Genomic DNA, 27,700 nt, shown 5'->3' with positions numbered 1-27,700 from the left:
GTCTCCAACCACCAGGCCTGCCCAGCCTCACACAGAGAACAGAGGCCGTCCATTCTAAATTGTGGCCTTTACATAAGAATATCTCACTCTGCATTCTTCATCTTATTTAATCCTCATGAAACCTTGCAAGCTAGATAGTACTGCCTCATTTTATAGTTGAAGAAAATGAGACGTGCATAGATTAGATCACAATGCTAGTAAACAACAAAGCCAGGGTGCAACTCAGCTTGTCCAAATACCAGTTCCTGCTCTTAACCATTATGCTATCCCTCTTGCCCCACTGACTATCAAAATTGTGTATCTGCCAACCACCTGGCAATACAGAATCCAGATTCTTGCCAAGGATTAAAACCGTGACCTCTAAGTTGTACAATCTTTATACAAAACCCCAGGTTGGAAAAATATTTACATAGGCGGTACATGCACTCTACTGAGAGGCAGTGTGGTGTAGTGGTTACGTTCCCAGGCCCTGGAACCAGACTGCTTGGGTTCAGCAGCTGAGCGACCTTAGCCAAACTACTTAATCTCTGTGATTCAGTTTCCACATCTTTAAAGTAAGGATGATGAGAATAATAATAGCACTATCATTGAGTTTTACTGGAGATAAAATTAATTGATGCATATAAAATTGCTAAAAACAGTGCTTGGTGCTTAGAAAACATTATGTATATGATTATCATGGATTTCTATGCCTAAATGAGTCTTCCATATTTTTGATCATAGATATTCCTTGAGATTCTGATGGTAGTTATCTATCTCTGTATCAGTTACATGCTTTCTGATGCATGTAATGAAAATTATGATTTGACTGGATTACACTAGAAGAAAATGTCTGGATATATCTTAAATTGAGAGGTAGAGCAGATTTGAGGCATGGCACATTTAGCAATTAATTATTCTCTCTATTACTCTGTTCTGCCATCTCAGCATCTGCCTCCTCCTAAGTCTAGCTCCTGGGAGCAAGATGGCTTCCAGTGACTATGAGAGCTTTATGTTCCTGCTCAGATCTAGAAAGACAGAAGGACTGAATTAGCTCAGTCTCTTTATGATCAGGCCAACTCTGGTCTCATGCCCACCTGAGGACCAGTAGTGGTTGCTGGAGGTGTGTCATCAAGAGCCCCTTTTGGAACTGAAGGAAGGGTTCTCTTAGAAAGACCAGACTAACTGCTTCAAGCTCCTATGCCCCCAAAAATGCAACATGCAAACTTGACAGACCATTTCGGAAGTTTCATTATCTCCAGATTAAGACCCTTGTGGTGGATTTTCTAAATGTTATTATGGATGAAGCCAGAACTCCATAGAGTTGTAAATATGAAATGTATTGCTTTGACCCATTGTAGAACCACTGTTACCTAATTGCACATCAGTATTATGCTGTGGGTCTCTTCTTCACCCATAATAGTCCTAGGAAAAAATTGCACTCATTTGTTTTAAGATTATGGGTACTGTGTGATTCGGTTTGCTAAAACTGCCAGAATGCAATATACCAGAAATGGGTTGGCTTTTACAGTAGGGATTTATTAGTTTACAAATTCACAGTTCTAAGACCATGAAAATGTCTCAGTTAAGGCAGCAACAGGACAATACCTTCTCTGAAGGAAAGCCAATAGCAACCAGCGTTCCTCTTGTCACGTGGGAAGGCACATGGCCAGCATCAGCTGATCCTGCTCTCCAGGTTTTGTTGCTTTCAGGTTCTGGCTCTTTCAGTTTCTTTGAGTCCTTGCTTGCTTCTCCCGGGGGTTTTCTCTGTGAGATCTCTGGGTGTTTCTCTATCTGTGTGCTCTCTCTGGGTGTTTCTCTGCCTTTTACTCTCTCATAAAGGATTCCAGGAAAGAATTAAGACCCACCTTGAGTTGGGTGGCTTACCTCTCCATGGAAACAACCTAATCAAAAGGTCCCACCCACAATAGGTCCGCACCTACATGGAAGGATTAAAAGAACATGGCCTTTTCTGGGGTACATCACAGCTCCAAACTACCACACTGTGGAACACATACTTAACCAGGTTTTCCTCTTCTTTTAGGTGTCTAGGAACCTTAAGTTTATGATTTACTTCAAGGAAATGCTAAAATTTATTTCTCTATACTAATCTTATATCCGGTTGTATAGAATTTTCCTAGTATATTTTCTCTTCTGCCTAATTCACTTAAGTATTTAAAAATTGTTTAATATTGTATATAAATTTTTAACCTACTAATTTCCTTATAGATGAAAATAAATAAATGCTTTGAGCTCCAAATATGGAAAAAAATTATACTCAATAATGTCAACCCCAGCATTATTAATAGTTAAAAAAAGCAATCTAAATATTCAGTTAAGGGAACAATTGAATAAATAAATAAATTATTGAATAATTAAATAAAAGACTGAATAAATCATAAACTTAAATATGCAAAAATTTAAAATTATGTTTACAAAGAGTTCGTGATAAAATGAGGAAATGCTCTTCTTGTAATATTTGTTGAAAGAGCAGCAAGGAAAATGGAGTATGGGTCTTCAGTTTCTGACAATATAGTAGGCTGAGCTAGCACACCCTGCTTCCATTACAAATAATATAAATGCCAGATTTAATTTTTGGAAATAAATTAAATACATAGCTGAGAAGCACTGAAAAAAGGAAGAATGATAGTGAGACAGCAATAATGAGAGGGAGGAAGGGAAAAGGGGGAGCCCTACATGAGGGAAATAAAGCCAGAGTTGTAATTGCCTGAGCTCATACCATGGAAGTCCCAGAGCTCATGGACTTAGAAACATACCCTAACAGCTGGGGCTTTTACACCCTTGTTGGGACAGAATACTGAGCCTTGAAACTAGACAAAGCGGGGAACTGAAACTGAAGTCTCTTTATAAAAGAGAATCCTGCTGCTCTTTCCGTGGGGTTAAATAGAACCCACTGGGCCAGAAAAGCACCAACAAAGTTTGTCTTTTCCTGTGATGGGGAGGGGGAAGCCTCCAGAAAGAAATTAAAATCCCCAAACCCCTTACATATACATATGTAATGACCAAATATATTTTATTCATGAGGTGGTAATATCAAGCTGAGAAACTAATGATTGGTGAAACCACTAGGAACCCAGAAAAATCAAGTGCAGAATCCACCCTATGAGGAGGACACTTTCACAGACTGCCATAAAAAACAAGCAAATTAAAAAACACTGAGGATTATTATATTATCAAAGCAGTTAAAGAAGATGTAATAAACAGAATTGGCACCCAACTTGAAAAAAATGTTAGAACAATATGAGAGAGATTATAAATAAAAGTTTAAATTATCAAAGAGAAAAAATAAGGAATAGACACATAATGAAAGAATGAGATACTATAAATTAAAAATATAAAAGTTGAAAGTAATAACCCAATATAACAGGTGATTAGAATCAGCTAAGCAGAATCAGTAAACTAGAAAACAAACTTGAGGAAGTTAAAAAATACAGTGTTAAAAAAAGAATGCAACATAAAAAAAATAGAGATGAAAAATAAGACATTTTAACAATTTAGAGGCTTAAATGAGAATGTACAACATATAACTAAAAAGAATTCCAAAAGGAGGGAAAGAGAAGCAATACCCAAAAAGCAAACAGCTAAGAATTTTCTGTAATTGATGATAAGTACAGATCCTCAGATTACAAAAACAATCTAAATACAGAATAGGAAAAATAAACATAAATCCACATCTAAACATCATACTAATATTGCAGAGTACCAGACAAAGGGAAAATGCTAGGAGTAATAAGAACAAGAAGACAGAGATCTAAAAAGAAACCACAAATAGACTGCAACAACAGAGAACAAGTATGGTGGAACGACATCTTAAAAGTATTCAGGAAATATTATTGTCAACAAAATACCTAGAAAAACTATCACTCAAGAGTTGAGTGCAAACCAAAGCAAAGATGAAGAGAACCCAGCACTCACATGCCCTAGATGAAAGAACTCTGAAGAAAGTTATTTAATTATAACTAAATTGAACCTAGAAAATAGGAGTGGAACACATAAAGCACTGTTGAACAACGAAGTTAGTAAATATGAAGGCAAATCTAAATAAGCATTAACTGCAGAAAAACAAAACAGAAACCCTACACATAAGAATGACCAATTTTAGGGAGCTTAAAAGCAAAGCAAGACTAACATGAGATAATGACATGGAAGATAGATGAGAGTCATCAGGTTCAAGTACTCTAAGGTCCTTGTGTTTTTCCAAGGAAAGTAGATGTACTTATTTAATGTTAGATTTCTTAAATCAAATACATAGGCTAAAAATTCAAGGGTAACCACTAAAAGAATAGGAATAGAACACAGATACTTCCAAATAATGGTAGATAAAACACCAAATACATAAATATAAAAATAAATATAAACATAGTAAGTTCACCCATTAAAAGACAAAGATGATCACAGTTTTTAGAATATGCTTTACCTTCCTAGCGAATTTTTCAACTATTAAATAATGTTTATCTTTATCCCTATGAAATCATTTTTTTTTGCCTCAACATTCGTTTGTCTGATATAAATATAAACTCAAGTCTCTTAAGTCGATCACTCTTGACATTTTGAAATATTCCCTAATGGCCTTTAGAAATTTTATACCATATGTTAATTTTTTTCCAGAAAGGCTTTGACTCAAGAGGATGTCCATTTTAATATATGAATAGTATTAACTATCATAATCACTACCTTTTGATTTCTAGGCCTCCTCCACCAATATGATTTATCCTCTAAGACATGGGCAATATGTTTCAAAAAAGTGTGTTTATTTTCAGTAGGTTTTCTATAGATGCTCTTCGTCAAGTTAAGGAAAGTGTTCATTTATGAATGGATGATTCTTTAATTTTATACTTTTAAAACATTAGAAGCCTTTGCAAAATAGGCCCATCCTCTATCCCAGGTTCTAGTCAACTTTGTCTTATAGGAGGTCTTATCCAACAGAATAAAGCAAGAAAAAGGAAACCAGAGCTATGCAGATTAAAAAGGAAGAGTCAACATTGTCATTATTCACAAATAATATATAATTTTTCAATATAGATAATCTTCTGATGAACTCTTGGAATTACTAGTGGTTTCAGCAAGGATGCTAGATATGACAACCTTATATATGCAAATTAACATATCATCATTAATATTGCTCGCATCTAGAGGGATAGATCCATGTCACATTATTGGAGCAGGCCTAGAAATGAAAAGGTAGTGAATATAATATTTAACATTATTCATATATTAACATGGACATCATTCTAAATCAAAGCCTTTGTGGAAAACAAAATGACATATGTGTATTTAATTTCTAAAGACCACTAGGAAACGTTCCCAAATGTCAATAGTGGCTGATCATAGGGAATGGATTTTTATGCATGGCTTTTAACTTTTATCTCTATAATTATCTGTGTTTAAAAAATGTTCTACAATGATGTACTAGTTCATAATCAGGAAGAGAAATACTTTTTTTAAGAAATAAAAAGAAAGGCACTGGAGCTAGCCCTATGCCACATCTACATCTTACCCTCCACCTCCCTGAGAACCAAAGGAGGCATTCATACAGCCCGAGAGCTCTTGCCTATCCAAACTGCTTTCCGCCTCACTAATTCCATCTTATTTTCACCCTCATCTGAAAAACACAAACAACTTTTCTTCATTCCTTAGCAGTATATGCCTTAATTGCTCCTCCTCTGCTTCCTATAATTACATCATCAAATCATGTGATGAACTTTTGCCCATGGGAGCCTAGATTATAATAAAACCTTCTCCTAAAAGTGCAGTATCTGACACTTGCACAGTCCTTGGCTGATAACGTGGCAGAGAAATAGTGACAGGACCTGCCTTTTGTACCCAGAATAGGTAACTGCTAGGGTGGAGAAGTCTCACCGTGTCTGAAATTCCACCCTTTAAATCTTTAGGTTATGCATTGTCTTATCTTGGTTCCTTTCTGAAGGTTCTTAATCTGATGGAAGCGAGTAAGACAGTAAACAGTTCTCCTGTTTAAAATCTCCCTCATAAATAGAAGGGAGTGGAGGAGCTGGACAAAAGGATAAACACAGTTTCTCAAAATCTGGACTAGGCCCACATAATAGTGGGTTCCCTTCTCTTGTTGAGGCAAGGAAGAATTTCAGAAAAAATCAGAAAAGAGATTGGGTCAACAAAGCTGACTTTGGTGTTACTAGTGTTACGTTCTCTTAAGAAAGACTTCCTCAGCTTATTCGGTAGGAGTCTGTTCTATAGAAATTATGACAATCTAATTTTTCAGAATTTGGACAAATCCTCCCAGTTTTACATCTAAGTACTTGGCTAATGAAAGTGAGTGAGAAACCCATCAGAAAGCCTCTTTTGATAGGCAGGAGTTGCTGGGGTGGGGAAGCTTCTGTTCTCAGTCCTCACCCCAAAGCAAGGGGCTCTGTGTGAGGGAAGCGACAGGGCCAGCCCATGTGCCCCCTACCCATCCATCACCCATCACCCCAGGAGACCCGTTTCCAGCTCTGTCCTCTCACTCACACCCAACACTGGGTCCAACAGGGTCACCTCCTTGTCCTGCTCAGGTTGGTGTTTGAGTTTATTAGCTTAGGGTAACCCCATCAATGAGCAAAGAGAAGTCTGGGAAACCCAGAAACTGTAAAACATAAGTATCTCTAAGCGATCTGAATTTTTTTTCAGGCCATAAAGGAAGTTTAAAATAGTTGGAGATTTATTCAGTCACACAGTCATTTTATTAGTAAACAACTGTCAAGCTTCCCTCCATGTGTAAAGCCTCCACTATGCCTTGCGGTGGCGGATATAGCACCATCTTATATAAGCATCTAGAAGGGAGAGAGACGACAATAGGCAAATAACCACAAAACAAAGCCATGTAAAGAAAGTGTCATGAAAGTTCCAAACCAACTTTGTGGCTAAGCACTAGGGTGAAACTGATAGGATGAAATCCTGGATCCAACACTTCCTAGCTTTGTGACTAATACGAGAGCCAACAAATATTGAGAATGTTCTCTATGCCAGGCATTATATGAAGCACTCTGACATCCTTTTTTCATTTACCCTTTAAAATAACCATAAGAGGTGTTGTTTCCTTTTTATAATAGGAAACTAAGAATTAGAAGCAAATGCTAAAATGGAGTTTGGGGTGCAAGATGCTTATCAGAGATCAGCACTGTGAAAGGTGTTCCATGTTGGGCTGAAATGGCTTTGACACCTCCTACCTCACTCAGACACTGGGTGCAGCTGCCCCCAGAAGGACCCACCCTCTGCAAGGCAGCTCTGCAGCTGGAGGCCCCTGTAGGACCTGATGGCTGGATGCTGACTCCTGAGCACACTCCCCTGTAGCTGGGCAGCAAGTCCTGAGCAGCTTCTCTCCATGTCCACCACCACAAGTGCCTAACCTGCCAAATGGTTGGAAGCACTAGAAATAACATATGCAAAGTGCTTGGCACAGAATAATTGCTCAATAATTTGTAGCTTTTCTTACTCAACACAGAACTGAGACAGGAAAAATGTCACAGCCACTCCTGAAAGATACAACAAAAGGACAGTGTCGAAGATGATGGAGTGGTGAGGTGTAGGTTTTAGTTACTCCTCCAAGGCAGTAGGTAGAAAACCAGGAACTATGTGGACTGGACACTGGAGAGCAATCTGACTTTGGGCATACTTGACACAACACTCACGAACACATGGAACAGCTGAGATCAGCTGTTCTCACAGCCAGGGACCCACACCCCTCCCTGCCAGGCTCAGTCCCCTGGGAGGAGGGGCCATCGGTGCTGGGAATGAGGAGGAAGAACTGCAGTTGCGGCTCTTATTGAAACCTCAGACTGCCAATTCAAACTCCAAACATAGATAGACTGAGACCAGACACCGGAGAATCTGGGAGCAGTCAGCCCAGCAGAGAGGAGAAAGGGCTAGCAAAAACAGAAAAAAAAAAAAAACAAAAACAAAAACAAAAACAAAAAAACTGAAAATCAGAACAGAGACTTTTTGGAGTTCTGGTGAAAATAGAACGGAGAAGGGCAGGGCTCAAATAGAGTCAGGCTCATATGCAAATCCAGAGAGTGTGTTTCCTTGTCTGAAGAGTTGGATTCTCTGCTTTCTTGATTGTTCCCTAATGGCCCTAATCTCCTTGTCTCTTAGCATTTCAATAGCCCATTAGATCTGCAAGGAGGGCCCTTTTTTTATTTTTTTTTATTTTTTTATCTTTTTCTCTTTTTCTAAAATAATTACTCTAAGAAGCCCATTAAAGAAAGCCTTAAAGACTTGCAATTTGGGCCCAGACAAGAGCAGAGCTAAGAGAGCTCTCAGACACAAGGCAATAAGTCCAGTGGCTGAGAAAATTCGCTGAACACCACAACTTCCCAAGAAAAGGGGGTTTCCCCTCACAGCCATCTTCCTGGTGGGCTGGGAATGCTCCTGCCCAGTGCCAGCACCACAGCCCAGAGCTACCCCAAACAAGCCAGTGTGACAGGAAGTGTTTCCAACAACACACATACACACCACAATATCAAACGTGGACAATAGCCTTTCCCCCACCCTCAGCTAATTGTCCCGGAGCTGGGAAGGCAGAGCTGTGTGAAAAGGGGGAAATTAACATGCCCCATTCAGCCATCCTTTCAGCAGACTGGGAATGCCCCTACACAGCCCGGTGGCCCAGAACTTCCCTTGGGGGATGGTGCTCACCTGTGATGTAGCAAGTCATCCCTCAGCAGAGGACTTAGGAGTGCACTGCTTGGAAGAGGGACCCACTTATAAGTCCCAGGGACCATACACCAATGCCAAAGACTTGTGTGTCAGTGGCAGGGAAAAACTGTGGCAAGACTGAACTGAAGGATTAGACTATTTCAAAAGCTTTAAATCTCCAGGGACACCTGGGGGATTTGATTATTAAAGCCACCCCTCCTCCCTAACTGCTCAGACACATGCCCCATATGCAGGGAGGGCAACACCAACTACACATGTAAGCTTGGTGCACTAATTGGACCCCACAAGACTCACACCCCCACACACCACAAAGACAAAGTGGGGGAGAACTGGCTTCAGGGGAATAGGTGGCTCGCATATGCCACCTGCTGGTTAGTTAGAGAAAGTGTACTCCAACAAGCTGTAGATCTGACAAATTAGAGATAAGGGTTTGAATCGGTCTACATATCCTAAAAGTAACCTATCAAGTTAAGCAAATGCCAAGAGGCCAAAAACAACAGAAAATTTTAAAACACATGAAAAAAACAGAGGATATGGATAACCCAAGCCCAAACACCCAAATCAAAAGATCAGAGGAGACATCGTACTTGGAGCAATTAATCAAAGAACTAAAGACACACAATGAGAGCATGGCACAGGATATAAAGGACATGAAGAAGAGCATAGCACAGGATATAAAGGACATGAAGAAGACCCTAGAAGAGCACAAAGAAGAAATTGCAAGAGTAAATAAAAAAATAGACGATCTTATGGAAATAAAAGAAACTGTTGACCAAATTTAAAAGATTCTGGATACTAACAGTTCAAGACTAGAGGAAGCTGAACAGCAAATCAGTGACCTGGAGGATGACAGGATGGAAAATGAAAGAACAAAAGAAAGAATGGGGGAAAAAAGCAAAAAAATTGAAATGGACCTCAGGGATATGATAGATAATATAAAATGTCTAAATATAAGACTCATTGGTGTTCCAGAAGGGGAAGAGAAGGGTAGAGGTCTAGGAAGAGTATTCAAAGAAATTGTTGGGGAAAACTTCCCAAATCTTCTAAACACCATAAATACACAAATTATAAATGCCCAGCAAACTCCAAATAGAATAAATCCAAATAAACCCACTCCAAGACATATTCTGATCACACTGTCAAATATGGAAGACAAGGAACAAGTTCTGAAAGCAGCAAGAGAAAAGCAATTCACCACATACAAAGGAAACAGCATAAGACTAAGTAGTGACTACTCAGCAGCCACCATGGAGGCGAGAAGGCAGTGGCATGACATATTTAAAATTCTGAGAGAGAAAAATTTCCAACCAAGAATACTTTATCCAGCAAAGCTCTCCTTCAGATTTGAGGGACAGCTTAAATTTTTCACAGACAAACAAATGATGAGAGAATTTGCTAACAAGAGACCCACGCTACTTGAGATACGAAAGGGAGCCCTACTGACAGAGAAACAAAGAAAGGAGAGAGAGATATGGGGAAAGGTTCAGTGCAAAAGAGATTCAGTATGGGTACATTAAAGGACATTAAGAGAGAGGAAAAAAATATATGTGACAAACATAAACCAAAGGATAAGATGGCTGATTCAAGAAATGCCTTCACAGTAATAACGTTGATTGTAAATGGATTAAACTCCCCAATCAAAAGACATAGATTGGCAGAATGGATCAAAAAAAAAGAAATGATCTATCAATATGTTGCAAACAAGAGACTCATCTTACATACAGGGACACAAAGAAATTGAAAGTGAAAGGATGGAAAAAATATTTCCTGCAAGCTACAGCCAAAAGAAAGCAGGAGTATCAAAATTAATCTCAGATAAAATAGACTTTAAATGCAAGGATGCTAGGAGAGACAAAGTAGGCCACTACATAGTAATAAAAGGGGCAATTCAACAAGAAGAAATAATAATCATAAATGTTTATGCAGTCAATCAAGGTGCCACCAAATATATGAGACAAACACTGGCAAAACTAAGGGAAGCAATTGATGTTTCCACAATAATTATGGGAGACTTCAATACATCACTCTCTCCTACAGATAGATCAACCAGACAGAAGACCAATAAGGAAATTGAAAATCTAAACAATCTGATAAATGAATTGGATTTAACAGACATACATAGACCATTACATCCCAAATCACTAGGATACACATTCTTCTCTAGTGCTCACAGAACTTTCTCCAGAATAGATCATATGCTAGGACATAAAACAAGTCTCAATAAATTTAAAAAAATTGAAATTATTCAAAGCATATTCTCTGACCACAGTGGAATACAATTAGAAGACAATAACCATCAGAAACTTAGAAAATTCACAAATACCTGGAGGTTAAACAACACACTCCTAAACAATCAGTGGGTTAAAGAAGAAATAGCAAGAGAAATTGCTAAATATATAGAGATGAATGAAAATGAGAACACAACATACCAAAACCTATGGGATGCAGCAAAAGCAGTACTGAGAAGGAAATTTATAGCACTAAATGCATACATTAAAAAAAAAGAAAGAGCCAAAAGCAAAGAACTAATGGATCAACTGAAGAAGCTAGAAAATGAACAGCAAACCAATCCTAAACCAAGTAGAAGAAAAGAAATAACAAGGACTAAAGCAGAAATAAATGACATAGACAACAAAAAAAACAACACAGAGAATAAATAACACCAAAAGTTGGTTCTTTGAGAAGATCAACAAGATTGACAAGTCCCTAGCTAGACTGACAAAATCAAAAAGAAAGAAGTCCCATATAAACAAAATGATGAATGAGAAAGTTGACATTAGTGCAGAGCCCGAAGAAATTTAAAAAATTATAAGAGGATATTATGAACAACTGTACGCCAACAAACTGGATAATGTAGAGGAAATGGTCAATTTTCTGGAAACATATGAACAACCTAGACTGACCAGAGAAGAAACAGAAGACCTCAACCAACCAATCACAATCAAAGAGATCCAATCAGTCATCAAAAAGCTTCCTACAAATAAATGCCCAGGGCCAAATGGCTTCACAGGGGAATTCTACCAAACTTTCCAAAAAGAACTGACACCAATCTTACTTAAACTCTTTCAAAACATCGAAGAAAATGGAACACTACCTATTTTATGAAGCTAATATCAATCTAATACCAAAACCAGGCAAAGATGCTAAAGAAAAGGAAAACTACAGGCCTATCTCCCTAATGAATATAGATGCAAAAATTCTCAACAAAATACTTGCAAATCGAATCCAGAAACACATTTAAAAAATCATACACCATGACCAACTGGGGCTCATTCCAGGCATTCAAGGATGGTTCAACATAAGAAAATCAATCAATGTATTACGACACATTAACAAATCAAAAGAGAAAAATCAAATGATCATCTCAATAGATGCTGAAAAAGCATTCGACAAAATCCAACATCCCTTTTTGATAAAAGCACTTCAAAAGGTAGGAATTGAAGGAAATTTCCTCAATATGATAAAGAGCATATATGAAAAATCCACCACCAGCATAGTACTCAATAGTGAGAGACTGAAAGCCTTCCCTCTAAGATCAGGAACAAGACAAGGATGCCCGCTGTCACCACTGTTATTCAACATTGTGCTGGAAGTGCTAGCCAGGGCAATCCAGCAAGACAAAGAAATAAAAGGCGTCCAAATTGGAAAGGAAGAAGTAAAACTGTCACCGTTTGCAGACAATATGATCTCATATCTGGAACACCCTGAAAATTTGATGATACAGCTACTAGAGCTAATAAACAAATTTAGCAATGTAGCAGGATACAAGATAAATGCACATAAGTCAGTAATGTTTCTATCAGCTAGAAATGAACAACTTGAAGAGACACTCAAGGAAAAGATGCCATTTTCAATAGCAACTAACAAAAATCAAGTACCTAGGAATAAACTTAACCAAAGATGTAAAAGACCTATAAAAAGAAAACCACTTAACTCTACTAAAAGAAATAGAAGGGGACCTTAAAAGATGGAAAAATATTCCATGTTCATGGATAGGAAGGCTAAGTGTCATTAAGATGTCAATTCTAACCAAACTTATCTACAGATTCAATGCAATCCCAATCAAAATTCCAACAACCTACTTTGCAGACTTGGAAAAGCTAGTTATCAAATTTATTTGGAAAGAGAAGATGCCTTGAATTGCTAAAGACAGTCTAAAAAAGAAAAACTAAGTGGGAGGACTTACACTCCCTGACTTTGAAGCTTATTACGAAGCCATAGTTTTCAAAACACCAAGGTACTGGCACAAAGATAGTCATATTAATCAATGGAATCAAATTGAGAATTCGGAGATAGACCCCCAGATCTTTGGCCGACTGATCTTTGATAAGGCCCCCAAAGCCAGTGAACTGGGACATAACAGTTTTTTCGACAAATGGGGCTGGGCGAGTTGGTGGATATCCATAGCCAGAAGAATGAAAGAGGACCCCTACCTCACACCCTACACAAAAAGTAACTCAAAATGGATCAAAGATCTCAATATAAAAAACAGTACCATAAAACTCCTAGAAAATAATGTAGAGAAACATCTTCAAGACCTTGTATTAGGCGGACACTTCCTAGACTTTACACCCAAAGCACAAGCAACAAAAGAAAAAATAGATAAATGGGAACTCCTCAAGCTTAGAAGTTTCTGCACCTCAAAGGAATTTGTCAAAAAGGTGAAGAGGCAGCCAACTCAATGGGAAAAAATATTTGGAAACCATGTATCTGACAAAAGACTGAAATCTTGCATATATAAAGAAATCCTACAACTCAATGATGATAATTCAGACAGCCAAATTATAAAATGGGTAAAAGATATGAAAAGACAGTTCTGGGAAGAGGAAATACCAATGGCCAAGAAACACATGAAAAAATGTTCAGCTTAACTAGGTATTGGAGAGATGCAAATTAAGACCACAATGAGATACCATCTCACACCAATTAGAATGCTGCCATTAAACAAACAGGAAACTACAAATGCTGGAGAGGATGTGGAGAAATTGGAACTCTTATTCATTGTTGATGGGACTGTATAATGGTTCAGTCACTCTGGAAGTCAGTCTGGCAGTTCCTTAGAAAACTAGATATAGAGTTACCCTTCAATCCAGTGATTGCACTTCTCAGTGTATACCCAGAATATCTGAAAGCAGTGACACGAACAGATATCTGCACACCAATGTTCATAGCAGCATTATTCACAAGTGTCAAGAGATGGAAACAACCCAAATGTCCTTCAACAGATGAGTGGATAAATAAAATGTGGTATATATACACGATGGAATACTACGTGGCTGTAAGAAGAAACGATGTGAAACATATGACAACATGGATGAACCTTGAAGACATAATGCTGAGTGAAATAAGCCAGGCACAAAAAGAGAAATATTATATGCCACCACTAATGTGAACATTGAAAAATGGAAAACAAATGGTTTCTAATGTAGAATGTAGGGGAACTAGTGATAGAGAGCAATTAAGGAATGGGGAATGATAACCCAATAAGAATAGATAAGCTATCGTGGGTAAATTTAATGTTCTGGGAATGCTCAGGAATGACTATGGTCTGTAAATTTCTGGTGGGTATGGTAGGAACAAGTTCACAGAAATGTTACTATATTAGGTTATTTTCTTGGGATAGAGTAGGAACATGTTGGAAGTAAAGTAGTTACCTTAGTTGTCTTTTTCTTACTCCCTTATTATGGTTTATTTGAAATGTGGTTTTTTTAATTGTATTTTTTTAAAATTTTTTATATAGTTGATTTTAAAAAAAGTTAATTAAAAAAGAAAAAATATAAAGAGCCCTCTTGAGGAGCTGGTGCTCAGCTTCCCCACCTCAATGGTTGCTGATGTGCCCACAGACATAGGGGACTGGTGGTTTGATGGGCTGAGCCCTCTACCACAGGATTTACCCCTGGGAAGACGGTTGCTGCAAAGGAGAGGCTAGGCCTGCCTATAATTGTGCCTAAGAGCCTCCTCCCGAATGCCTCTTTGTTGCTCAGATGTGGCCCTCTCTCTCTAGCTAAGCCAACTTGAAAGGTGAAATCACTGCCCTGCCCCCTACGTGGGATCTGACAACGTGGAATATGACTCCTGGGGAGGAATGTAGACCCGGCATTGTGGGATGGAGAATATCTTCTTGATCAAAAGGGGGATGTGAAAGGAAATGAAATAAGCTACAGTGTCAGAGAGATTCTAAAGGGAGCTGAGAGGTCACTCTGGTGGGCACTCTTACGCACAATATAAACAACCCTTTTTAGGTTCTAATGAATTGGAATAGCTAGCAGTGAATACCTGAAACTATCAAACTACAACCCAGAGCCTATGAATCTTGAAGAAGATTATATAAAAATGTAGCTTATGAGGAGTGACAATGTGATTGGGAAAGCCATATGGACCACACTCCCCTTTGTCTAGTTTATGGATGGATGAGTAGAAAAATGGGGGAAGAAAAAAAAAAAAGGCACCCAGTGTTCTTTTTCACTTTAATTTTTATTCTTATTATTTTTTTGTGTGTGGTAAGGAAAATGTCAAAAATTAATTTTCATGATGAATGCACAAATATATAATGGTACTGTAAACAATTGAATGTATGCTTTGTTTTGTATGACTGCATGGTATGTGAGTATATCTCAATAAAATGAATAAAGAAAAAAGGACAATGTCATCCACATTGATTGAACCTCAAAACTCAGTTTCTCCCCCTTTCCTGTCCAGGGCAGGCAGTCACTGAGGCTAGCCCCAGCTACCAAGTGCCAAGCAGCAATGCAGAGTGATGTGGACAAAGAAACGGCCAGTTACAGGTGCAGGTATTGCTGTGAGGGAAAGGAAGCATGGGTTACAGGTAAAATTTTCTTATGGCAATATAAGATGGAATTTGTTAGTTTTGTGAGCATTTAGTAGAAATATTTTGCAGGGATGGTGTTTCATGGAAAATGCTATGGGTGGGTGGGAGGTCACTTATTATTCACCAGCAGAAAGGTACACAGTGCGGAGGTGTTTGCAGCAATTTTGGGATCCTCATCAAAGCTGAGCTCTGAAGGAACCAAGGTGGAGTCTGTGTGGATCTCCTGGTCAGGTCAAGAGGAGCTGTGATGGAACTGCAGTTGTTAAGCAAACCCACGCTCTCCAATTGCTCACAGCGACATATGTTCCTAAATACAAAAATGGCAGCTGAGACGATAGGAAACCTGCCTTTAGAGCATGTGTCCCACTCGATAGAGAGAAGCCTGGCTGCCCCGTGCCATTGATCCTATCAGTCTGATGGAAGCTAATTACCTGATGTGCACGACACTTGGAGAGCACTGCTAATCTGCCTTTAAAAAAAAAAATTAGGAAAAGGTAAGAGCCAAATGGTTTCCTGTTTTTATGTTATTTTGTTTACATTTGTAAAGCACGTCACACTTTTCAAAGCATTTTCACATCTGCGATCTCTAGCATTTTCAGCTTCTTCCTCCCTGGTGTACCCAGTTCCTCCCTGTTGCTGGACCCCACTACCCATTATGTATATCAGATTCTGAATAAATAGGAACAATTACTGTCATTCTCAATTTGTAAAAATTCTCTCCAAATTCTTTCCTTCTTCAAATATCTCGTGTTCTTTCTTTACGCTATTTAAATACTACCTTGATTGCTTCCAAGTCTACTCAGAAGGATTAGAAATAAGCCCTCACCCCTCACCTATATGTCAAGAAAGAAAACAAGGTTGAGGATGGAAAGCAGAAATCCATGCAAAGGGTGAGTAAAAACAAAGAAACTGTGGAAGACAAATTTATTTTCTTCCCTAGGAGTTTGTTCACTTGTTTGTTTTCAACCAAATAAAAATGCCTTGGAAGAAAACAAGATGTTTAAAAGTTGTTCTGTGCCTTTATACCTCTAACAGAGATATGTTCCCTCACAGCAACACCTGCACCTGTAACTGGCCGTTCCTTTGTCCACATCACTCTGCATTGCTGCTTGGCACTTGGAAGCTGGGGCTAGCCTCAGCCACTGCCTGCCCTGGACAGGAAAGGAGAGAAACTGAGTTTTGAGGTCCAATCAATGTGGATGAAACTTATAATGGTTTGAAGCTGTAGGTGTCGCAGAAAGGCATGCTCTTGAAATTAATCCATTCCTGTGTGTGGGAACCCATTGTAAGTAGGACCTTTTGATGAGGCTATTTCAGTTAAGGTGTGACCCACCTCAATCTGGATGGGTTTTAATCTGGAATCCTTTATAATTGGAATGAATATAACAAGAAAGAGAAAAAGCCACGGGATCATGAAGCTGAAATCAACAGAACCCGGAAGAGAAGGGAGAGCCCAGCAGATGCCGCCATTTGCCTTGCCATGTGACAGAGAAGCCACGGATCACCAGCAACCAGTCTTTGGGAAGAAAGTACCACCGTGATGGTGCCTTGATTTGGACATTTTCTTGGCCTCGAAACTGTAAGCTAATACACTCCCATTGTCAAGCCAACACATTCCACGGTATCTACTTTCAGTAGCCTAGCAAACTAAAACAAATCTTTTGCTGCCAAATTCTAGGAACAGGAGACCTATACCTTCAACCTCTCCTTGGCTGTCTCCTTCCATCACCTTCTGAGCTCCTTGCAGTACGGATTCTGCCACCACCACTCAACAGGAACCACTCTCGGTATAGACCCCAACAGGATCCTTCGGGACAAAGCCAATGGCCCTCCCTTAGTGTTTATCAAAATGGTCCCTCTGAAGCACTTGACATCTCATGTCCATTCCCTTGTGGAGCTTTATCTGTTTCTTACTACACTAAGGACAGCAAACAAATTTTAATTTGAGGGTCAACTTCTCCCATCTGGTAACGGCTGCCTGGAATGTTGTCTAGGGAAGAAAACCAAAGCTACATCTAGGATGCAGTGATCGATTAACATGCCTGCCACAGACACAGAATAGGGAGGCGTGGCATGGATTCTCCGTGTTCACCTTCCTGTGCCACACTAACTTGCTTTCCCTCATTTCTCTTTAAATTCTCCTTTTCTGTCACTATGTAAGTACTTGTTGACTTCTACCTGACCTCTAATGGAGTCTATTTCTACTGCAGGCTGTGATGGGGTTGTTAAGCGTATTACATGAGTTGATGGAGAGAAAGCCCCTTATATATATCAGATTCTGAATAAATAGCAACAATTACTATCATCCTCAATTTGTAAAAATCTCTCCAAATTCTTCTCTTCTTCAGATATCTCGTGTCCTTTCTTTACGCTATTTAAATACTACCTTGATTGCTTCCAAGTCTACTCAGAAGGATTGGAAATAAGCCCTCACCCCTCACCTATATGTCAAGAAAGAAAACAAGGTTGAGAATGGAAAGCAGAAATCCATGCAAAGGGTGAGTAAAAACAAAGAAACTGTGGAAGACAAATTTATTTTCTTCCCTAGGAGTTTGTTCACTTGTTTGTTTTCAACCAAATAAAAATGCCTTGGAAGAAAACAAGATGTTTAAAAGCTGTTCTGTGCCTTTATACCTCTAACAGAGATATGTTCCCTCACAGCAACACCTGCACATGTAACTGGCCGTTCCTTTGTCCACATCACTCTGCATTGCTGCTTGGCACTTGGAAGCTGGGGCTAGCCTCAGCCACTGCCTGCCCTGGACAGGAAAGGAGAGAAACTGAGTTTTGAGGTCCAATCAATGTGGATGAACCTTATAATGGTTTGAAGCTGTAGGTGTCACAGAAAGGCATGCTCTTGAAATTAATCCATTCCTGTGTGTGGGAACCCATTGCAAGTAGGACCTTTTGATGAGGCTATTTCAGTTAAGGTGTGACCCACCTCAATCAGGATGGGTTTTAATCTGGAATCCTTTATAATTGGAATGGATATAACAAGAAAGAGAAAAAGCCACGGGATCATGAAGCTGAAATCAACAGAACCCGGAAGAGAAGGGAGAGCCCAGCAGATGCCGCCATTTGCCTTGCCATGTGACAGAGAAGCCACGGATCACCAGCAACCAGTCTTTGGGAAGAAAGTACCACCGTGATGGTGCCTTGATTTGGACATTTTCTTGGCCTCGAAACTGTAAGCTAATACACTCCCATTGTCAAGCCAACACATTCCACGGTATCTACTTTCAGTAGCCTAGCAAACTAAAACAAATCTTTTGCTGCCAAATTCTAGGAACAGGAGACCTATACCTTCAACCTCTCCTTGGCTGTCTCCTTCCATCACCTTCTGAGCTCCTTGCAGTACGGATTCTGCCACCACCACTCAACAGGAACCACTCTCGGTATAGACCCCAACAGGATCCTTCGGGACAAAGCCAATGGCCCTCCCTTAGTGTTTATCAAAATGGTCCCTCTGAAGCACTTGACATCTCATGTCCATTCCCTTGTGGAGCTTTATCTGTTTCTTACTACACTAAGGACAGCAAAAAAATTTTAATTTGAGGGTCAACTTCTCCCATCTGGTAACGGCTGCCTGGAATGTTGTCTAGGGAAGAAAACCAAAGCTACATCTAAGATGCAGTGATCGATTAACATGCCTGCCACAGACACAGAATAGGGAGGCGTGGCATGGATTCTACATGTTCACCTTCCTGTGACACACTAACTTGCTTTCCCTCATTTCTCTTTAAATTCTCCTTTTCTGTCACTATGTAAGTACTTGTTGACTTCTACCTGACCTCTAATGGAGTCTATTTCTACTGCAGGCTGTGATGGGGTTGTTAAGCGTATTACATGAGTTGATGGAGAGAAAGCCCCTTATATATATCAGATTCTGAATAAATAGCAACAATTACTATCAACCTCAATTTGTAAAAATCTCTCCAAATTCTTCTCTTCTTCAGATATCTCGTGTCCTTTCTTTACGCTATTTAAATACTACCTTGATTGCTTCCAAGTCTACTCAGAAGGATTAGAAATAAGCCCTCACCCCTCACCTATATGTCAAGAAAGAAAACAAGGTTGAGAATGGAAAGCAGAGATCCATGCAAGGGGTGAGCAAAAACAAAGAAACTGTGGAAGGCAAATTTATTTTCTTCCCTAGGAGTTTGTTCACTTGTTTATTTTCAACCAAATAAAAATGCCTTGGAAGAAAACAAGATGTTTAAAAGCTGTTCTGTGCCTTTATACCTCTAAAAGAGACATGTTGCCTCAGACCAAAGGCTCTGACCTCCAGGTGCCCTGACCTCTGGCTGCATGACATGAGTTCCGATTACCTGCTGCCGTGCCTTCCTTCCTATCTCCTGCCTTCTTCTTTCCTGCTGTGGGTCTCTCCAAGAGTAGAAAGGTCAGGTTAGCAGGAGAAAAAGAAACGCAGAAGTACTAGCCAAGGAAAACAGGGAGAGGAAGGAAACAATAAGGGGTGGGGGCACCGCGGTCAACAGTGGAGCCCTCCCTGCCCAGAGCCCGGGAAGCCTCTCCTGGCCTCCACAGCCCTGACCTTGACCCTGGCCAAGAGCAAAGCCTTGGCTGACCCCTTGTGGAAGGACACTGTGCCTTCTGTTTCTATTTGTCTACCTAAGGATGGATTTTGCTTTTTGTGCGGGATATCTGTAATCCCCCCTTTTCTCTTCCTCTTAGCAGTGTGGCCTCGGGAAGCTTTATGGTGGCCACAGTGTGGGCTGCTGCCCCCAGCTGTCCTTCTCCTTGGTTTGCCAGGAGTCTCAGTAGGAAGTGCCTCCATTTTGTAGGCTTTTTCCACTCCCATCCCCACCCTCCTCTGCCCTCTCACTAATCTCAGACTCCAGTAGCCCCTTTTCGCAGTGATGATTTAGTCTGTTTCCCACTTGCTAATGCTAAGGGTTTTTCTCACTCCAAGAAATTGACTTCTTTTGCAGAGGACAGCCCGATCTTTTTGGGGGAGCTTTAGGGGCTGTGTTCCAGGCAGTCTGGTGAGGGGGGCACACCTCACTGCCCACAGGCCTCCTGGGCACTCAGGGTAATGGCTCAGCCTTAGGGCTCCAGCTCACAGGCAGACTTGGGTCTGGGTGTAGATTCTGATGTACCCCAAATCTAAAGCTAGCAGACCCCCATGGGAAAAAAAAAAAAAAAAAAAAAAAAAAACTCTTCTCGCCATAAATAAATTAGTCACCTTACTTAGTAAACTGCATTATAAAGAAATCCATCAGTCTCCGTGAGCATTGCACTGGGTCAGATAAATGATATTTTATCTTTTTAATGAATAGAAAAATATATGCCTATTGCTTAAAATTAAAAAGTGCAATGACAACAAATAATTCCCAGGAAGGATTCTGGAGTCTGTGTTTTGTGGGGCCAAGGCATGGGGGTAAGGGGGTGTCTGTCTCTGCTCCACAGCGATGCTCCTTCCCCATAGTGACGCCTCCTTCCCAGGTTCTGCTCTGCTTCTCTGTCTTCAGTCTATGGCAGTCCACCGAGGAGGGGGCACGCCCCATGCAGCAGGCACTCAGGAAGTTTCTACTGTCCACACCATGAGAGATGCTTAAACACAATGGAAGGCTCCTACCTTCCCCTCTGGATGCTCGCTGCCTCTCTCCCTGCAGCCCCAGCTAAGTGGGAAATGTAAAGAGTAGCTGTGGCAACAGGCCAGGCCTCAAAGCTAAGACCCAGGCTCTTAATTACTAAGGCTCTAATCCCAGCTTGAAACCATAGCAATTTTCCCAGAGCATAAAGAGAATGCTAAAACTGTCTCTTCCCCCTGGCCTTTGGAGGGGTTATAAATAAGTGCTAGGAAGACCTAGAGAATTTGAATTTGGGGGGAAAAAGAAAAAGTATACAAAGCAGGGTGACACTTGTGCCCCCCACTCAACTCCCTCACACATTGTCTGGAGGAGGGAAAGATAAGGAAGCGGTCATAGGAACCTCCACCCCACAAGCTGGGAGCATCACCGGGCCAGCGATGTGATTTCCAGGGCCCAGTACAAAAGTAAAATGCAAGACTCCTTATTCAAAAAGCAGGAAAAATGTCATTAAAGGTACTAAAATATAAAGCTTTTACCTTTCTTCTGCAATCTCCCTCTCTTTTATTTGCTATTTAATGTTGCTCTAAGTAAAGAATAATTACAATTTTAAATTATTAGACTGAATTTTACCATTCTACTTTATATTGTACAATGCCAGTTTTAAATGCAAATTTAAAAGGGTTTAACTCAGATGCAGAATCACTGAAGTTATACAATTCGTACTTCATAGCACGTGCATGCATATGTATTTCGTTCTTACCAGAGTAGTGGAAAAGCTGCACTAAACGAACTCAACTGTGTTTATTTCACCTCTGGATCCACACACATTCTAGCAACACTCTCCACCTTTGGCTTCCTGATGTGTAAGAAAGGACAGCAAGGAAAAGGAACTGTGGGTTGCCTTCTCTTTCCCTTTCTTTCCATGTCATCATCTTTGGTTAAGGATTTGGCTGATTCAGGGATTTAACATAAATACAAAAGAATATGATAGGATCCCTTGGTTGTGTTTCTTAGAATGCCATTGCCATCTTTCTGCATTCAAAGCAAAACCAAAAGCCAGGCTTCTGGAACTGTTAGTACCCAAGTTACTCAGTCCTAGAGGTAGCAGAATAACCTCGTGCTTGCTTTAAGTGTCTCTGAACTCCCACGTATCATGGATCTACCGCAATGCACTGCTGCCTGGGGCATCACAGATGCTATGTGCAAGGGGGCAGGAAGACGCGGCAAGCACGCATATTACTTGTCTCTCCTCTGCTTGCCCACGTGCTGCACTATCTCATGGGATTTCGCTACAAAACACAAGCTCAAAGGTAAAATGATTGAGAATTTCAAGACGGTGACTGCAGAGCATTCAACCAAGCACAGACCCTTCTAATAAGCCCCAGCCCCGGTGCAACTGCCCAGTTCACACATCCGTGAAGCTGGGGCTGAGCATCAGCGAGAAAATGCCCTGACGTGACATCTCCTGGCTGCTGCTTGGAAGAGGGTGCACTGCAGGCCCGTCAGTGTGGCACAAGCCAGAGAGACAACAGCCGGTGGCATCTAAACATGACAAGCACCACCTTAAAAGTAGCAAAGAGGAAGTAAATAAATAAGCCTTTAGGGGTCCAGAAAGAAGCCCTAATATTAGCAAGGACTGGGTATCCCACTTTCAAAAGTCTGCCTGGAGTAGCAAGTGCAAATAAGCATCAAGAGGATGCCGCTGACAGAGCTTTGAAGGGGATGAGGCTAGAAAAATCCAACTGAATTTGATCCAGAAGTCACTAGATTGGATGCATTTACCTGTGCATGTCTGTTTGATGTTTTTGCTAAGGGGGCAAACTGGGCCTCAGGCTGGGTATTAAAAAGCTCTGTCTCTCTGCACCTCAATCTTATGTATAGTTATCAGTTAGGTATCAGTTGAGTCCTCGTGGTATTGCCAAGTACTATATTAAGCACTATAAGTACATTTATTATCTCATTAAAGTCCTAGCACCCTGAGATTTTGCCTCAAAGCACTTATCACATTTTGTCATCATACATTTATCTGTATGATTATTTGGATTAAGATCTGTCTTCCCAGCTACACTGAGCTGTCTGAGGGCAAGGACGGTGTCAGCTTTTCGCATCATTGTATCTCTAGCTGCTTGCACAGTGCTTGGCAAATCATAATTCCGGTTGAGGGGAGGGTTTGGGATTGTTGGGTTGGGGACGGGAGGGACTTTAGTTTGGTTTCACTGTACTAGACATCTTGGCTTCTTTGGGATCTTGGCTCTTAAAGAGCCCCTGGTGATAACCAAGAATCTTTGCTTCAAAATAAAATGAATATACATCAAAAGTTTTGCAAACAGTTCCAGAAGGTTTCAGGCCCCTTAAAGCCTATCCATGGACCCCAAGTTTGAGAACTCAAAAACTGTACAGTTGTACCCCGTTTTTTCAATTGACATTTTTAAAGGCATTTCCCTATTTCCATAAGCATCATTTCTAAAGACTAAAACTTCATAATAGCATGAATCATCACAATTTACTTAACTTTTGCCCTACTTTAGTATTTCCATATTTCTGACTATCTTTTATGCATGGATTTCTAGGTATTGAATCATTGGTTCAAATGTTACAAATATATTAAAGATTCTTAATACATGTTGCCATATTGCTTTGTAGAAAAGTACTACACATTTATACTCTGCTAACATGCCTATGCTAGCACTGAGTTTCTCAGGTTTTAAAATTTGCTAATTTGATTTAAAAAAGGTATTTAGTGGGTATTTTAATTTTTATTTCATTATCTCAAATAAAGTTAAACATTTTGTTAGCCATTTGTATTGCCTCTTCTGTAAATAATTCACAAAAAATTTTCTATTGTTTTGAGGTCTTGTTGTTTTTTCCTAATCAAAGTATATGAGTTTATTAAGGATATTAATCCTCTGTGTGTCATATTTATGGAAGCCATTTTCTTCTCAGCAAGTTGTCTGTTTTAAAGTTGTTTTATTGTAGTTTTTCTTTTTTACATACTCACTGATGCTTTAAACATTTATGCGGTCAAACCTATTGATTTTCCTTTGTAATTTAAAAAAAATAGTTGTGTACTTACAAAGTCCTTTTCTGTGCAAATATTTATATCAAATTTTTATTGCTATTTAAAAATTAAACTATTTAAACCATTTGGAAATTATTTCAGTGTATGCTGTAAATCGAGGTTCTAAATGCATATTTATTCCAAATAGCTAGACAGTTTTTTCCAGGAACTTGCCAGCATGTATAATCATTTAGATGGTCCAGCACCCAAGAGCAGCACGTCTAAAGCAGTAGCCTTCACACTGAAGACATTGTAGATTCGAGTATTAATTATGACAATTTTCTGGCAGGAGGCAGTGAAGTGTCTTGTTCTCACATATTCAGTGTACTATGACAATTTCCCAGCAGATGGAAGTAAAATGTCTTGAGGAATGGGCCCCTTTTTCTAATTCTCGAAATGCACTGTGTGGTCTAGCAGCAGCACTGCCTGATTAGCTAAATGAATTAACGCTTCAGAGCATCTCACTTCACAGTTAGGGAGAAGCTTTATGGCCGGGAGGCTCTGCCCTGTTAGATGTTGCCACTAAAACACACACACACAATAATAGAATGCCTTTCCTTCATAAATATGAAAGGCTGTCCTGCATGAGCCATTTAGCTACTTTCAAGTACTGAAGAACCAGAGAAGTGTTCGATTTTCTTTAACCTGAAATGCAACCACAAAGGTTCTCTCCCTCCAATCTCTCTCTTCTTCCTCTGTCCTCTAATAAATAAGAAAAGAAGAAAGTCGTCTCTCATTGGTTATAACAACTGGCCTTACAGAAGGGATCCCACACCCCAGAATGAATAAACGCCAGGGTTGCAACATGCAGATTAGGCAGGAAATAATCTCTCTGCAGCAGCATGTACCACATCCTCTAACAAGCCTCAAAATGATTTGTGCCACCTGTTTATGGCTCCAAGTGCTTGCCTCCGGTCCTTCAAATATTCTATTAAAAACTTTTGATTAACTTGGTCTCAGGGGTCAACTTTTTGTTTGTTTGTTTCTTTGGGGTGAATAAACGGAGGCTCCACGCCCTGTGTCTAGAGGACCACCTGAGTAAATGGCCAGGAAGCAATCAGGCTTAAAAATACCAGGAGTGCAAGCAGTACCCTCAGGCCTGACATTACCTGAGAGACTCAAGATTTGTCTGATTCATAAAAACTCCACTGCACAGGTGTGTAGAGTGAATCCTTCCCATTTATTTTAAGGACATGTTAGCTGTCAGGAGTTGGGGAGAAGGTGGCTTTGTTTTTTATGAGGCTGCAATCTTTTTCACTGCCGGATGCTGAGTGGTGATTGCATGTGTGTATACTGAGACACATCCCCAGTTTGGACCCAAGTCATAATAAATTTATATGCTATTTACACATGGCTTTAAATCATTTCACAATTCCATTGCCTGGAAATTTAGCTGCTGTTTCTGCTGCATAAATGGCCACCTCTTTAAAAAATGGAATGGAAAGCAGAAAGGGAAGAAGTAGCTTCCACTGTAACCAGAAAACTAATGATAATGATTTGTTTTTGCATAGCACTCAGTAAAGTGCTCTCCCATCCATGATCTCATTTGATCTTCATAAAATCCCTGTGAAGCAGGAAGGGAAGGGATTGCTATGCTGATTTTTTTCTTTTTATAAATGAAGAAACAGATGCTTAGCAAAGAGTGAACCTTCTCAAGGTCATGCAGTTTGTAAGTATCCGAAAAGACCAGACCTTCAGCATTATGACATCAGGTAGTCCAGTGGTCTGTCTAATATTCCACATTGCCTCCGCAAGCCACTAACGCTTTATCATCCACTATAGGGCCTTGATGTATTTTAGAAATTCTGGTATAAAATTTCATTTAGTAAGCCTTGTGCAGTTACTGAAAAGTAAGTCTCACTGGGATGGGGGCCTGTATAGGAGTCAGCACCATTGTGGAAGGGAATAGAGCAGGCAGATGGACCACCATACTTATACCGCACTCATGGCAGACATCACCAATCAATCACTGCACCTTTTCTCAAGGCAGGGCTCTAAATAAGCCAATACCAACTGACCAGAATCAGCATGTGAGAAAGAACCTTGTGGCCACCACACCCGGGCATTCTTGTGCATATTATTCTTGATCATATTAATTACTGTATATTGACTATATTGTTTCTTCCTAACTGAGTTCTGCCAAATCCCAGCCACTACCCCATACCACTAGAACCAGAGGCAATAACACATTAAGCTTCTTAGAGCATAAAACCTATGGCTCCATCCACACCTACCACACCCTCTGTAGGACCTGAGTTGAAAGCTACAGGGAGAATCCTGGCCATTGGTTTGCAAATAAGCTCTACTGCTGAAGGGGGAAGAATGAAATGGCAAAAGGCGTATATATCCCTCAAGACCTTGTTCACTGTGTATCAGGCCATACTCTTAATTTATTCACAGCACTATTGATTTGTTTAAATATTTATTATCTTCAAAAAGTAAAAGTAAAGTGTAAGTTCTTGAAGGCCAGGTGGACCTTTGTAGTGTCAGGCATGTGGTAGATCTTTGAAAAATATTTGCTGATGGACTGACAAGAGTGGAACTTAATGGCAAGAAAGTTTATTTGTTCCTTGCATGTTGGGAAGCAGATCCATTTCTAAGCATGGGGTTTTATAAGAAATCCCTAAATCTTGAGAAATTTGAGTTACACATGCCTGGGCTTTGGGGAATATTCTATCCATCAACTAATTTTCTCATTTTTTCCAGTCAGTAAGTATCACCCAAACACAATAAGGTATCCAGACAACAGTCTACACTTATCAGAAAGACCTCAGGACCATCCAGCATAGATGGACATCCCCAAGGCAGTATGAAAATGGACATCCCCAGCCTGAAGTCTTGCATCAGGAGGAAGAAACAAGGTTGGGCTAAGTCTTTATGTCCTCATAAACCACAAGCATGGGTTGACCTCCAAACATACTGTCTTTTTGGGTGGATTCCTAGAGGGTTAAAAGAACAATCATTCACATTGCTTCATTTTGCTTCTATTCCCTTCTGAAATGCCTCTGTTCTCAGAACTATAATTTAAGCTCAGGAATGGGTGGTAACTTTAAATTCCTTTCTTCTGTCCCACCTTCACTCCCTGTCTGGCTGGTGAGTTCCATGGGGTCTGTCTAATACCCCCACCACCGCCACCACCAGGAGAGGGACCCAGCACTGCCCTACCTAAATCCATTTTCTCAAACATAGCCTAATTTAAATGACACACCTCTTTCATCCCAATGAAACAATCAGGAATGGGACAAGATTTTATGTAAGGATGTCCAGTGCAGCATTCATTTATAACAGTACAACCCAGAATCAACATATTCATCAAAGTAGAATAGTTAATTAATTATGGCATTTATATCACATGGAACACAAAGTAGGCTTTATATATGTTTCCAAAGCATGTTTAATGGCACAGAGAAATGGTCCTCATATAATGGCATGCAAAAAAAAAGCAGATACAAAAACTATGAACCAGTTATGTAACTGCATGCAAAAGAAATGTGCATGCATAGAGAATGATCAGAAGAAAACAAACTAGAAGTTTAATAATAGTTAACTATCAGTAGTGCAATTTTGTGTGGTTTTTTTTTTCTTGTTCAT

General features: G+C 39.9%; 1 long non-coding RNA gene across 1 annotated transcript; it reads left to right on the top strand.

The window, feature by feature from the left end:
* Positions 1-17,028: 17,028 nt before the first annotated feature.
* LOC119530180 lies at positions 17,029-17,929 on the top strand. Its single transcript, XR_005216048.1, has 3 exons — positions 17,029-17,078; positions 17,178-17,286; positions 17,848-17,929. It is a non-coding gene; the product is annotated as an uncharacterized LOC119530180 (long non-coding RNA).
* Positions 17,930-27,700: the final 9,771 nt, after the last annotated feature.

The sequence above is a fragment of the Choloepus didactylus genome, chromosome 3 (genome assembly GCF_015220235.1).
Source record: "Choloepus didactylus isolate mChoDid1 chromosome 3, mChoDid1.pri, whole genome shotgun sequence".
Lineage (NCBI taxonomy): Eukaryota > Metazoa > Chordata > Mammalia > Pilosa > Megalonychidae > Choloepus > Choloepus didactylus.
This window is presented reverse-complemented; position numbering and strand designations above follow the sequence as displayed.